The following is a 14,498-nucleotide window of genomic DNA, read 5'->3' as shown; positions in this document are numbered from 1 at the left end:
GAAATTCCCAATAGTCTTCCAATCTACTGGCAACGAACAAATAATATGACATTAAAAACATGGTGCAATTTACATCAGTACCCCTCTCAAAAAGATATACTTAGGTACATCAGATGAAATATCTACAAGATCTATAGGGAAAGCTACAAAACTCAGCTGAAAATATCAAAATAGGACTAAATAAACGGAAAGATATTTTATGTTCATGGATAAGAAGAATCAATATTGCTAAGATGTCGGCTTGTCCCAACTTGATCTATAGATTCAATGCAATTCCAAACAAAATCCCAGTGAGTTATGCTGTGGATATCAACAACCAATTCTAAAGTCTTCACAGAGAAGTAAAACACCCAGAATAGCCAGCACTTTTGTAAGAAGAACCAAGTTGGAAGTCTGACACTACCTGATGTCAAGACTTACTACAAAGCTACAGTAATCACGAGAGTGCGGCGCTGGCCACAGGATAGGAACTAATGGGAAAAGGAACAGTATAGACAGCCCAGAAACAGCCACATAAATACAGGCACGCGACCTTCGACAAAGGAGCAAAGGTGATATAATGGTGCAAAGATAGTCTTTTCAACACGTGGTGCTGGAACAACTGGACATCCACATGTAGAAAATAAGTAAACAAATAATGTAGACACAGACCTTGTGCCCTTCACAAAAATTAACTCAAAATGGATCCCAGACTTAAATGTAAGACACACAACTATGAAACTCCTAAAAGACAACATGGGGGAAAACCTACATGATCTTGAGTGTGGCAATGATACAACACCAAAGACACATCCATGAAAGGAAGAATTGATAAGCTGAACTTCATTAGAATTAAAAACTCTGCTCCACAAAAGCAACGTCAAGAGAATGATAAGATAAGCCACAGACTGGGAGAAAATATTTGCAAAAGACATATCTGATAAAGGACTGTTTCCAAAATAAACAAAGAACTCATAACTCAACAGTAAGAAAATAAACAACCTGATTCAAAAGGGGGACACCTCACCAAGGGAAATATACACACGGCAAACAAGCACAGGAAAACGTGCTCTGCATCACATCCTCAGGGAGGCACAAATGAAAACATCAGAGAGACGCCACTACACCCCTACTAGAGCAGTCAAAACCCGGAACACCGACACCACCAACTGCTGATGGGCACAGGGAGCAAGAGGAACTCTCGTTCATTACTGACGGGAACGCAAAATGGTACAGCTACTTTGGAAAACAGTTTGGCGGTTTCCTACAAAAGGAAACATATTCTTTCCGTTCAACCCAGAAGTCACACTCCATGGTGTTACCCAAAGGAGAGAAAAACCTAGGTGCACACAGGAGGCTATATGAGGTGGTTTCTATCACCTTTATCCCTGACTGCCAAGGCAGGGAAGAAACCAAGATATCCTTTGGTGTGTAAATGGATAAACTATGATAGATTCAGACGATGGACTATCATTCAGCACTAAAAGGAAAGGAGGGCTTCCCTGATGGCTCAGACAGTAAAGTGTCTGCCTGCAAGGTGGGAGACCTGGGTTTGATCCCTGGGTCAGGAAGATCTCCTGGAGGAAGAAATGGCAACCCACTCCAGTATTCTTGCCTGGAAAGTCTCATGGATGGAGGAGCCTGGCAGGCTTACAGTCCATGGGGCTACAAAAAGTCAGACATGACTGAGTGACTTGTCATCACTTGTCAAAAGGAAACGAGCTATCATGCCATGAAAAGATATTGGAGGAACTTAAATACATATTGCTAAGTGAAAGAAGCTGACCTGAATACCCGACACTGCCTGATTCCAACCATAGGGCATCCTGGAAAACACAGAACTATAGTGACAACACTTTGGCCACCTGATGTGAAGAGCCAGCTCATTTGAAAAGACCCTGATGCTGGTATAAACTGAGGGCATGAAGAGAAGAGGGCGACAGAGGATGAGATGACTGGACGGCACCAGTGCCTCAATAGACACGAACTTCAGCAAACTCCAGGAGATGGTAAAGGACAGGGAAGCCTGGTTCACTGCAGTCCACCAGGCCGCAAAAAGTCAGACACGACTTGGTGACTGAACAACAACAATGGAGACGTAAAAAAGACTAGTGGTTGGCCCAAGGGAGGGAGGGACGAACCGGTGAAGCATGGCATTTAAGGGCAGTGAAAATACTCTGTATGATACCCTAATGACAGATACATGTCATTACATCACCAGCCAAGCCCACTAACAATCCCCAGGAAATAAAAAACAGACTCTAGTAATAAAGTCTAACCTTTTCTTTCCGTCCATGTTGGTGTGGCTTCACTTCTCACAGCGGGCTGCATGCAGTGAAACGGCGGCGCCAACATCTCAGCGGCACACAACACCTTGATTCAAGATGGCTGCCGAGGGCAGGCTGGAGCCCGCGCAGTGGACGTGCGCCTTCGTGTGCGCCTGCGCCTCAGGAGCCCCACCCCGCCCGGCCGACAAGTCCTGTCCGCAGCCTGGCGGGAAAGTGAGTGCTCTGGAGCCCTGGCTTGAACCTCCCTATCCTCTGATGAGAGGAGGACGTTTTCCTTTGCCCTGAACCAGACTGGGTCTTGTCCTGTTGGTGTGAGTGACACTGGGCAGGAAGGCCTTTGTTGGAGCCCAACTCGAAAGGGTGGCTGAGAGTTTGTACATTTGTCTAAATCCATAGAATATACTCGCCACTGGAAAAGAATCTGCCTGCCAATGCAGGAGACACAAGAGACGGGGGGAGAGAAGGGTATGACTCCTGGGTCGGGAAGAACCCCTGGAGGAGGAAACACTCCAGTATTCTTGCCTGGAAAAATCCCATGGACAGAGGAGCCTGGTAGGCTACAGGCCATTGGGGTTGCAGAGAGTTGAACCCGACTGAGCACATGTGTGCACAGAGAACGCACAATACCAAGCTCAGCGAACCCTAACGTAAACCATGGACTTTGGGTGATTATGATGTGTCAGTGTGTATCCATCGATTGTAACAAATGTACCGCTCAGTTAGGCAGTGTTGACAATGGAGGAGGTTATGCACAGGTGGGGGCAGAGGAACCACCGTAAATCTCTGAACCTTCCACTGAATTTTGTTGTGAACCCAGAACAGCCTTAAAAATATTGTCTTAACAATTAAAAAAAGAACAAATAATCTTATTCATAACAGAGGAGAAAACAAAATACCTGTGAATTAATATAACTTCTTGTATTTCTTATACAAAACTTTAAGCTATAGAATTTTATTAAAGGACCAAAACCAAAATGTTCCTGGTTGGGAAAACATCTTCAAAGGTAATATAGTGATTTATTAAGAATTCTAATCCAAACGCCAAGAAAATGTTTACATGCTGGATAAGTAATCTTAATATTCCTATGGGAGAATAAATGTGCAAAAATTGCCAAAAACGTTTTAAAACAAAACTGGTGAGAGAGCTGCCTTTCCGTGTATTAAAACTAATTTTTTAAAGCATAATACACTCTACAGATTTGGCACAGGAACACACATAGGCGGCAAAGAAAGAGAGCAGAGAACCCAGAAGCAGAACAAAATGGGTACAGGAACCTAGAGTGTGATACAGGAAGCACATCAGTTCAAGGGTGGGGGAGATGAATTATTTCATAAATAATGTTGGGATGACTAAGAAGCATCTGAAAAAAGTTCAAACGCCCTGTTACCATACCACATTAAAAAATAAATTTCAAGAGAAATTGAGTTTCAAGAGTAATTGAGTTTTAGTGTCAAAAATAAACAGAAAAATTTAGAAGAAAACACTGGGGAAAATCTTTGCTTAAAACAGAGAAAGTCTTAAGCCAAACAAAAGTCTCAGAAGCAGGGCATTCCTAGTGACTCAGTGTAAAGAATCTGCCTGCCAGTGCGGGAGACACAGATTCTATGCCTGGTCCAGGAAGATCCCACATGCCACAGCGCACCTCAGCCCACGCACAACAGCTACTGAGCCTGCCTCTGGGGCCCAAGAACTGCAGCCAGTGAGCCCACACACGGAAACTCCCGAAGGCCACGTGCCCTAAGGGACCCAGGTACTGCAACAAAGAGCAGCCCCTCTTATAGCGGCCACAGAAGAGCCCAAGTGCAACAGTGGAGGCCGAGCGCAGCCGAAAAGAAATGAACAAAACTGTAAAAAAGGCCTCAGACGCTAAAAAAGAAAGACCGGAGATTCAGCTACGTGACAGTTTCACTATGGTGTCATGGTATCATCTTGACAAAAGACACCATGAAGTCAAAAAATAAACCACAGGCTGGAGGAAAATACTTGTATCATTATGACAGCCTCGGGGTGACTATCCCTAACCATTTTAATCCTGTAAATTAGCAATGAAAGGAGAAACAACCCCCAAAGTATACAAACAATACCATATAGATAGGCAATTCACACAAGAGGAAATGTGAATGGCCAGTACGTTTATGGGAAAAAAAGTTCAGACTCCCTAGTGATCTGAAATTAAAATGAGGTATCTTTTGACAAAGTTGACAGAATCCAACCTCTGTGAGAATGTGGAGAAATGGTCACTCTCTGGCGATGGTGTGATTTGTTGTATTTTTTGCAAATTAGAGTGTTTCAGTAAAAACTAACATTGGGCATACTTAGTAATCCCACTTTATCTTTTCTACAGAAGTAAAAGCTTCAATGCTCATATACGTGGGGTTTTGGGTTGAAGCATTATTTATAATAGTAAAAAACTAGACATCATTGGAAAGACTATCCACAGAACTGAATAAAGTATAGCAAAGTTTTGTGTACAATATTTGCATGGGTGCTAAGTTGTTACTTTAGTCCTGTCTGACTCTTTGTGACCCTATGGACTGTAACCCACCAGGCTCCTCTATCCATGGGATTCTCCAGGCAAGAATACTGGAGTGCGTTGCCATGCCCTCCTCCAGGGGATCTTCCTGACCCAGGGATTGAACCTGTGTCTCTTATGTCTCCTATGTTGGCAGGTGGTTCTTTACCACTAGCACCAAATGATTTAGCTCAAATGATTTAGCTCTTGATATACGGATCTGGGAAGACAGCCATGCTATTTTGTTAAAAGAAACGGAAAAACGAATTGCAAAATAATAGGTATAATGTGACACCTCTTCTTTAATATAAAACAATATGACATATGATTTGCATTTCTATGCAGTAGGAAATCCAAAGTTCACATCCAGTTCTGCAAAGATGGAGAAGAAAGGAAGGGAAAAGATTAAATGTTTGTTTTTTTTTAATGCTGAACTATATTGTTTAAAATTGTTTCGATCCACATGTGGCGCTTTTATAATTTTAAAAAAAAAATCAGAGCAGGCCGAGAGAATTGTGAAGGCCAGGCAGAAGGAGGACTGCCTGGGAGGGGGGCAGTGAGTGCCATGGGCCGCTTCCAGCCTTCGGATTCAGGGGGCATCCAGACTTGCCATCCTGCCTGGTGTCAGTAGTCAGTGCCCTGTGGGGTCCCTCAGCACCAGGCCACCAGCCCTGACTCACCAGGGCAGCGCCCGAGAGCCTGTTTTTCATCCAAGGTCATCCTCTTCACTCCCAAGGTCACCCTGTGGACACAGGGCCTTGGGCCTCCGGGTCTCCCTTTTCCTTAATGTTCCTCTTTAAAGAAAAAGTCAGCCTTATAAATGACTCCAACAAACTCAAACTCGTGTTATGAAATTCCTCTTAAGAAATAAATAATTGAAATGTTGAGACTCAGTGACATTTGCTTACTCAAAGCTGCGTGTTGGTGAATGGCCTTCGGCGTACCCTTGACTTCCGTTTCTGAGGAATTGCAGGTCAACCTGCCACAAACGTGGCTCCTCGTAAACGAAGGCAAGAGGTCAGAACTCACAACCGCGCTCGTTTTTCTAAAACACTAATTTTTTTTTTCCCTCCGTGTTGCAATTTACTTCATCCCTGTGATTATTCACTTGTTGGATTTAAGGAGAAGGGAAATCTGAGACTCACACAAAGAGAGGAGCCTTTTATGGAGACTTCCATCTGGGGAACAGATTTATGAGGTTTTCTGAGACCCAGAATAACTTTACTGTGATGAAGCACCAGGCAAGGCCACCCCACCCAGCTCCACGCCAGCCCCCACCCCAACCCCCTACCCTGAACGTGTGGGGCTTGGGAAAAATGAATGCAGAAAGATGCCCAGATGGAAGGATTCAGGAGGCATTACAGTAGAGACCTGAATAAAGCCGTCCTTTCTATGTAGAGTGAGTGAAATAGAACTAAGCTATTCTTTAAGGGCTGGTCTGTTGTTTTGTTTTTTTTTCTAATGACTTCTCAACCATGTGGCTGCTTGATCTGAAATACAGGGAAGGAAGTGACAGGGCGCTGTGGCGGGGCAGCTGCCCATCTCGAGCAAACATGTGCAGGATGTCAGAAGGAACAGCAGTGCCAGGAGCCAGCATCGCACCCGCCTGGGTCATCCCCCTGCAAACCACACACTGGCCAGTAACAGAAGAGCAACGGCTTGGCGGGACCCGACATGGAATTACAAGTGGCCAATTTCACAGCAAGATTCAAAGCAGGAAGCGAAGTAGCTTTGCCGCAAGTTTATTGTCAGAAACAGCTTTCCAGTCTTTTGGGGGGGGTTTTGGCTTCACAATACCGTATTGAAAGGGGACCCCAAAGTGCTCTTCCGGGAGAAACTAGAAAGCCTATTAACCCTGCCTGCTAAAGATGGCAAGCAAAGTGAAGTGAAAGTCACTCAGTCGTGTCTGACTCTTTGTGACCCGCCAGAACGCTGCAGTGGGTAGCCGTTCCCTTCTCCAGGGGGTTTTCCCAACCTGGGGATTGAACTCAGGTCTCCCACATTGCAGGTGGATTCTTTACCAGCTGAGCCACCAGGAAAGCCCAAAGATGACAAAGAATAGGAGAAAACACAGACAAAAACTGAAACCAGGGCCTCAAACAGGAACAACAGAAGCCTGGGAATTCCCTGGCAGTCTAGTGGTTAGGACTATGCGTTCTCACTGCCGAGGGCCTGGGTTCAAGCCCCGACTAGGGAACTAGGATCCCACAAGCCATGTGGCACAGCCAAAAAACAGAAACAAACAAACAAAAGAGAAACAGCAGAGGCCTGATCCCTAAGCTGGAAGTGCTGATAGCAGTACTATTCCCAGCAGCCAGAGGGTGGGATCAACCTGAGCTGTCCATCCACTGGTGAGTCAACAGAGAAAAGGAGATGGATGCATACAGCGGAAAACGAGTCAGCCCGAAAACGGAAGGGGGTTCTGACACACCCCACACCATGGATGAACCCAGAGGACATCATGGTCGGTGAACTAAGTCATCCCCAAAGGGCAAACGGTATTACTCCACCGACACGAGGCCCTTCCAGGTAATCAGACCCACAGAGACAGAAAGGAGGGTGCTTGCCAGGGCGTGGGAGGAGGGAGGCTGGGGAGTGACTGTTTACTGGGGACAGAGGTTCAGTTTGAGAAGATGAAAAAGCTCTGGAGATGGACGGGGGTGATGGTTCTGCAACAATTGACTCTACTTAAACCCTCTGAACTGTACACTAAAAAATGGTCAAAATGGTAAATGTAATGTTATGCATATTTTAGCAGCAGAGAAAAGCAAACAAAGCTACCCGAATTTAACAAGCATGATTTGAAAATCTTCCACACTAAGGACACGTGTGCAAGCAAAGCCACACATTGAGAAAACAGGATTAATAATCCAGTTCAGGTTTGGCTCACAAACATCTCACTGAAAATGAAAGCACGTCCACTCAACTCTTGCAATATTTTCACCCAAAGTTTGGAAGTTCCTAAACAGTACATGTTCCCCCAAATCTGAATTGCTTCCCTGCTCATTTCATTTCCCAATTCTCATCCTGTTTGCTTGTGACCAGAGGTATGTTTGCCAACCATTGATTCACATGTTTTCAGGGCAGCACGCTTGCTCTGTATCAGATGTAACCTTGACCCCAAGCTCCTTCCGAAGACCCGAATCCAGTCTCCCTTTGGACAGAGGGGCTGGCCTGGTGAAGACAGGCTTCCTTAGGGTGGGAGACAGGGGCATGCTAGGCAACAGCAAGTTAAAAATAAATCCAGTGCTCTTCAAGTTTCAGTTCATGAAACAGCACACGGCAGTGAATGCTGGTGGGAAATGCTAGATCAGCGTGCATTTCAATCCTGACTCTGCCCTGAAACTCATTCTGTGATCTTGGGCAACAGCAAGTTTCTGAACCTTGTCCTCTGACTGCCAGTGGGGAAAATCGTTGTAATTTCAGAGGGCAGAGTTCTCAACAGGAGGGGCCGGGGGGAGGGAGAGAGAGTCCTGCTGAGGGTGGCAGGACAGATCGTAGGTGGTACCATGCCCAGCAGTTATAACGTACTCCACACCAAAGACGGTCATTGTAATCAGAGCTCTGAGAGCATCTGATAAGGCCAGGCGCTGAAGGCATCAGGCAGAGCACCTACTAAGTAGTCAGTGTTAATAATATCAGCTCCCTTCAGCTCTCTAAGCAAAAGGCTTTTGCAAAGTTCCTTCTGGTCCGAGTCTGTCCTTTTGCATCCCTTCAAATCTTCCCTTCAAAATGACATGGTTGTTTTTTGTTCAGGCGCTCAGTCATGTCCAACTGTTTGTGACCCCCTGGACTGCAGCGCAACAGGCTCCTCTGTCCTCCACTATCTCCTGGAGTTTGCTCAGACTCATGTCCACTGAGTCAGTGACATCATCCAACCATCTCATCCTCTGTCACCCCCATCTCCTCTTGCCCTCAATCTTTCCTGGCATCAGGGTCTTTTCCAGTGAGTCGGCTCTTCATATCAGGTGGTCAGAGTATTGGAACTTCAGCTTCAGCATCAGTCCTTCCAATGAATATTCAGGGTTGATTTCCTTTAGGATGGACTGACTTGATTTCCTTGCAGGCCAAAGGACTCTCAACAGTCTTCTCCAGCCCCACAGTTTGACAGCCTCAGATCGGCATACAGTGTACATGAAACATGGGGCTTAGCCTTCATCATGCAGGTTTTCACTCATCATGCAGGTGGCATTTCTCGAGCATCTTCTGTGCGCAGGAAGCTGGGTCTGGCGGAGGCAGCAGAAACCAGACCAGGAACAGAGGACTTGCTTCACAGGAGGTGGGCAGCCCCAGGTGTACAGACCGCCCAGGCCATGGAAGCGGGCTCACTCGCTGAGGGCTGAGACGACTGCAGGTCTCGGAGCAGGAAGCTTGGGAGGTTGTCTGCTGACCCTCATAGTTGTAATGCACAGTCCTCTGTACTCCTGGGTGGCTTGAAAGCAAAGTGCCCAAGTCACTAGGGCAGAGCCCAGATATCATTCTTGCCTCGTTTTAAATCCAGAACTGAGCTCGGGCCTTGCAGACAGGCAACTTTGCACGATGGCGACAAACAGAAGCATAAACATTAGCGGATTTAAATATTGGCTGAACCATCTAACAGTGGGGTAACCTCAGTTAAGAACTTCACCTCCCTGGGCCACCATTTCCTCATCTATCAAATAGGAAGGAAAAAAAAAATTTCTGCCCTTTTGTGAAGATTAACTAGGGCAGAGCCCATAACACAAGACTGGTTGCTGTTAAGTCGCATCTGACTTCGTGACCCCACGGACTGCAGCACATCACGCTGCCCCGTCCCTTACCATCTCCGGGAGTTTGCTCAAGTTCATATGCATTGAATCAGTGATGCCATCCGACCATCTCATCCTCTGAACACAAGGGTTAGCACATAGTAACTGCTCAATAAATAATGAATAAGCTCACAGCCTGGAGCAAGACCAGGCTTTCTGCTCGCAGTAATAATACCCAAATGCATTAGCTTTTGCTACGTGACAGGTACTGTGCTAAAAGTCTTGCATATACATGGGGACTTCCCTGGTAGTCCAGTGGCTAAGACTCCGCACTCCCAATGCAGGAGACCCAGGTTTGATCCCTAGTCAGGGAACTAGATCCCGCATGCTGAGACAACGACTTTACAGGCTGCAACTAAAGACTCCACACGCCACACTGAGGACGGAAGATTCCACACACCACAGCTAAGACCTGGCCCAGCCAGATTAATAAACTTTTTTTATTTTTTAACTCTTACATATAGAACAAGTATCTCAAATTTCATTCTAATTTTATGAGGTAAATCATATCTTTTCCTAGATGGAAAAAGCAAAGCTTGGAAAAACGAAACATCCTGAGTATGAGCACAGAGCCAGGATTCGAAGCCCAGTTGAAGTGCTGGAAACCACTACTGCACCTCACGTAAGGCAACGTGATAATCCCACTCACCCAGCGAGCGTGTCAGGATGAGGCCCTCTCACCTCCCTACGAGTAGGGGTCCACCAGGGTCCACCATGGCACAGTCTGTGTGAAGAAACAGACGATGCTAAGTGAAGCCTTCTGCAAAGGCACGGGTCCTGCTCAGAAAACCGCAGTCTAGCAGGAAAGGCAGGCACAGCGCATAGAACTAATCACCTTAGAAATGTGTTTGCAGTATTACTCAGCCATCACGAAGAATGAAGTAATGCCATTTGCAGCAACATGGATGGACCCAGAGATGATCGTACTAAGGGAACTAAGTCAGAAAAGCACATGTTATATAATATCACTTATATGTGGAATCTAAACTACAATACAAACCAATACAATCTACGAACCAAAAACAGACTCACAGACATAGAGAACAGCCTTGTAGTTGCCAAAGGGGCGGGGGTGGGGAGCAAAGGATTAAGAACTTGGGGTGTGCAGAGGTGAACTGTTATATACAGGAAGGATAAGCAGCAAGGTCCTACTATACAGCACAGGGAACTCTATTCAACATCCTGTGATATACCACAATGGAAAAGAATATGAAAAAGAATATATTAACATATATGTGTAGCTGAGTCACTTTGCTCTATGGAAGAAATCAACACAACATTGTAAATCAACTATACTTTAATAAAATTTGTTTAAAAAGCAAAAGCCAAATTGAAGTAATGAAGACTATGTCGGGAATTTCCTGGCGGTCCAGTGGTTAGGGCTCAGTGCTTTCACTGCCGGGGGCCTAGGTTCAGTCCCTGGGGAACTAAGATCCTGCAAGCCACTCGGCACAGCCAAAAAAACAGAAAAATGTTCACAGATTAAGTGATTTTGCCAGTGCTTAGGAGTTTACAAATGAGTACTGAAAGCTCTTCGTTTGAAAACACGTCCCGGCCATGTGTGTGGTGTGCAAAGTCCCCTTTCCACATAGACACAGTGTTTCCCTGGTTCTCTGCACGTGGGTCCATCTGTGCTCGTCCACCGTGGCCTTGGCCAGTCCATCATGGCCCCAGTCCTCCAAGCCAAGCCTGACTTCCATGTCCAGGATCAGGACCGACCCCAGAAAGTGGGGTTTACGGACCATCAACTCAACCCACAGGTACTTTTCATCTTCCTTGACCTCATCCAGCATTGCCCACTCTTTCACCCACCTGTGGTCTCGTGGGTTGCTCCAGACACCACAGCCCTGCCCAACACTTCAGGCCCAGAAAATGAAATCTCTCATTCCCCTCATCTGGAAATCCTGCAACTTCTGGGAATGTGCTTAGGATCCCAGTTCTTCTCAAATCCCCCAGAACGGGGGGCCAGCTTTGCAAGGTCTGGGGCTTGCCTTCTGAGGGCCGCCACAACCCCCAGGGAGCTCGGGCACCTGCTCTGAGTCATCTATCTCCCCCTGCCACCTTGACCTTGGCTGACTGGACCCCAAAGTGGCCACCTAGGGACCAGCCTGAGTTGGACACTGTGACCCCAACTCCAGGCCCATCCTCAAACTAGACCTTTACTGCTAAGGATTTTGGAATATAATGCACACAGATGGTCACAGGAAGCAGGGAGTCGGACAAGTAATGGCAGAAAAGGGAGTCTCCAGGCAGCAAGAAGAAGAGCAAAGAAGCGGCGGGACAAGAGGGAAGAGAGAGGAAGTTCCGCAGTGGCGGGTACCACCATTTCTAGGGGGAGAAGAGCTGGTTGCCAGGGTAACGCTCAACCTTCAACATCCTTCGCATCCCTGAGAGGCCTGTGGCAGCATCGCCCACCTCCCCTCTTTCTCTGGGTGTCCCCCCACCAAACCCCATCACTTGCAGCAACTGACCTTGGTCTCCACACTTCACCTTCTGAAATAGCCCAGCTGACTCAGCTAGCAGCCTCCAGGGACTGCAGTCCATCCATGAGGCCTCACGTTCCACTGAGCCACATACCCAGGCCTGTCCTCAGAGCCGGCTCCCAGGACCGGCTCAGGCCCCAGAGCAGGAAGACCTGAGCTCTGTGCTGTCCTCTGAGGCCAGTGACAGGGCCTGACCTGCAGCCATTTCTCATCCATGAGCTGATGAAAATGGCTCGGCACTCAAAGGCCCACCAGATATCGCTGCCTGGGACCACCCCCTGCTCCTCTGCCTGCCCCTCTCTGACCTCCTTCCCCTGCCTGTACAGTCAGGACCATAAGACCTATGGTCATGTAGGCCAGATCACACAAAACAAGTGGGTCGACATGAAACCCTCTGTCAACGTTGAGCCTTACCAACCAAAGCAGCGGGCTTCCCAGGTGGCTCAGTGGTAGAGAGTCCACCTTCCAATGCAGGAGTCGCAGGAGACCTGGGTGCAATCCCTGGTTCGTGAAGATTCCCTGGAGGAGGACATGGCAACCCGCCCCAGGACTCCTGCTTGGAAAATTCCATGCAGAAGAGCCTGGCAGGTTAGGGTCCACGGGGTCACAAAGAGTCAGCCACGACTGAGCACGAAACCAAAGCAGGCTCCTGCAGCGGGGGCACCCCAGGAGTGAGCTACAAACGCAGAGCCTTTGGCCCGGCCCAGCCCTACCAACCAGAATCTGCGTTTCAGCAAGACCCACAGGGGATCCGTCTGCAGTCAGAGACTGAGAAGTGTGATTGAAAGAACAGGGAAAACGCGCCTTACTACCCGCAAGTCCCCACCAGCCTTCCCCTCCTCCTCCCCACCCCCAGGAGAGGCACTGCCCCCTTTCTGAAGTCTAGAGCTGGTGTTCCTAACCAGCTGGCTCATCAGAATCCCTTGGGCCAAACTCCAGGCCAATTAGGTTAGACTGTCTTGGGAAAAGGCCCAGCATCAGTATATTTTTCATTCCCCAGATGCCTCTGTTGCGGACCCCGGGGAAGCACACCCCAACCCGCCAACCGCACTGCCCCTCCGTAACCTGGATTCTGTCGTCCCCTGGGGATTTTGCTCCCATACCACGTGCCCCGTCTCTCTCCAGAGTGGACCCTCGCTACCCCTCTGCTCACTCCCTGCCTCTGCTTTATCCACTGAGCCGCCTTCCCGTCTCCACCCGCAGCTTGCTTTTCGCTTGGGCTCCCATCACTGTGCCCTGTGGCCCTCCCTTGACCAGAGTCCAATAAATATTCACAGACGTGAGGTTTTAAGCGTGTGCCCCTGTGCTCAGTTGCTCAGTGATGTCCAACTCTTTGTGGTCCCATGGACTGTAGCCCGCCCAGTTCCTCCGTCCATGGATTTTTCAGACAAGAATACTGGAGCGAGTATCCATTTCCTTCTCCAGGAGATCTTCCCCACCCAGGGATCAGACCTTCATCTCCTGTTTCCCTCTGGCATTGGCAGGCAGATTCTTTACCACTGAGCCGCCTGGTGAGAGCATTTTTAACCTTGCGCGCTGACGGAGCCCTCTTCTGGAGGCCAACCTCCCTTTGATCGCGCCCTTTCCCCAGCTATCGCCCTCCGTTCCTCTGGAGCCAGCGACGAGCCAGCCTCCACATCCTCGTTAGGGGATGCTGCCCTCGCCGAGCCAGCTCACCTCTGCCACCGCCTCCGCGGCCGCACACCAGCCTTCAGACCCTCGGCCAGGCCAGAGGACTCTGCAAAATGTGGTTCGTTGTTAAGAGTTCACTGCTTTGGGGTAAACAAGGGAGGATTCTTCAAAGGGCCTCCAGTTTCCAGGGAACAATAGATCAAGGAGGAGCCCCAAGAAGGCAGAGTGGTTTGGGTCCCACCTGGGGAAGGCCTGCCCTGGACTGCGGCTCTGAAGACAGCTTTTTCCTCCCGTGGAAGTGAGCGGGGAGGGACTTCCGCCTGGACCGGAAGCAGGAGCCAGAAGGGACCGGGAGAACACACACGGGCGGACCTCGCAGACGCCGCAGGCTGCGTTCCAGACCGCACAATAAACCGGGTGTCCCGAAAGGGCAAGTCACACGCAGGCTTTGGTTTCCCAGGCGTGTGAGTGATGTCTGCACTCCACTTGTAGTCTATAAAGTGCACAAGAGCGTAATGTCTAGAAAACCAGTGTACATACTTTAATTGAAAATACTTTATTCCCTGGTGATCCAGTGATTAAGTCCTCACCTTCCAATGCAAGGGGTACCGGTTGGAAAGCAGAAGCAACATGGTTACAAATTCAATAAAGACTTTAAAAATATTTTAATGCTGAAAAAAAAGTTAACCATCATCTGACATCACAGGGTTGATACAAACCTTCAATTAAAAAAAAGTAATCACAGTATTCTGCAAAGTGAAATAAAGTAAGCCTTTATTTCTTAAGGAAACGGATAGAAGCTCCATGGCTCCATCC

At 47.9% G+C, this 14,498-nt stretch overlaps 1 long non-coding RNA gene across 3 annotated transcripts in view; it reads right to left on the bottom strand.

Annotated features, from left to right (window-relative positions):
- Positions 1–12,949, bottom strand: part of LOC138425863 (uncharacterized) — a 106,121-nt gene extending 93,172 nt beyond the window's left edge. For all 3 annotated transcript variants that reach the window (XR_011251432.1, XR_011251430.1, XR_011251431.1), the window contains exons 1-3: positions 12,465–12,949; positions 10,403–10,502; positions 10,217–10,291 (exon numbers count right to left, since the gene is read on the bottom strand). This is a non-coding gene — a long non-coding RNA (uncharacterized lncRNA). The remainder of the gene's footprint in view (positions 1–10,216; positions 10,292–10,402; positions 10,503–12,464) is intronic.
- Positions 12,950–14,498: the final 1,549 nt, after the last annotated feature.

This window comes from Ovis canadensis, chromosome 20 (genome assembly GCF_042477335.2).
Source record: "Ovis canadensis isolate MfBH-ARS-UI-01 breed Bighorn chromosome 20, ARS-UI_OviCan_v2, whole genome shotgun sequence".
NCBI classification, from domain to species: domain Eukaryota; kingdom Metazoa; phylum Chordata; class Mammalia; order Artiodactyla; family Bovidae; genus Ovis; species Ovis canadensis.
This window is presented reverse-complemented; position numbering and strand designations above follow the sequence as displayed.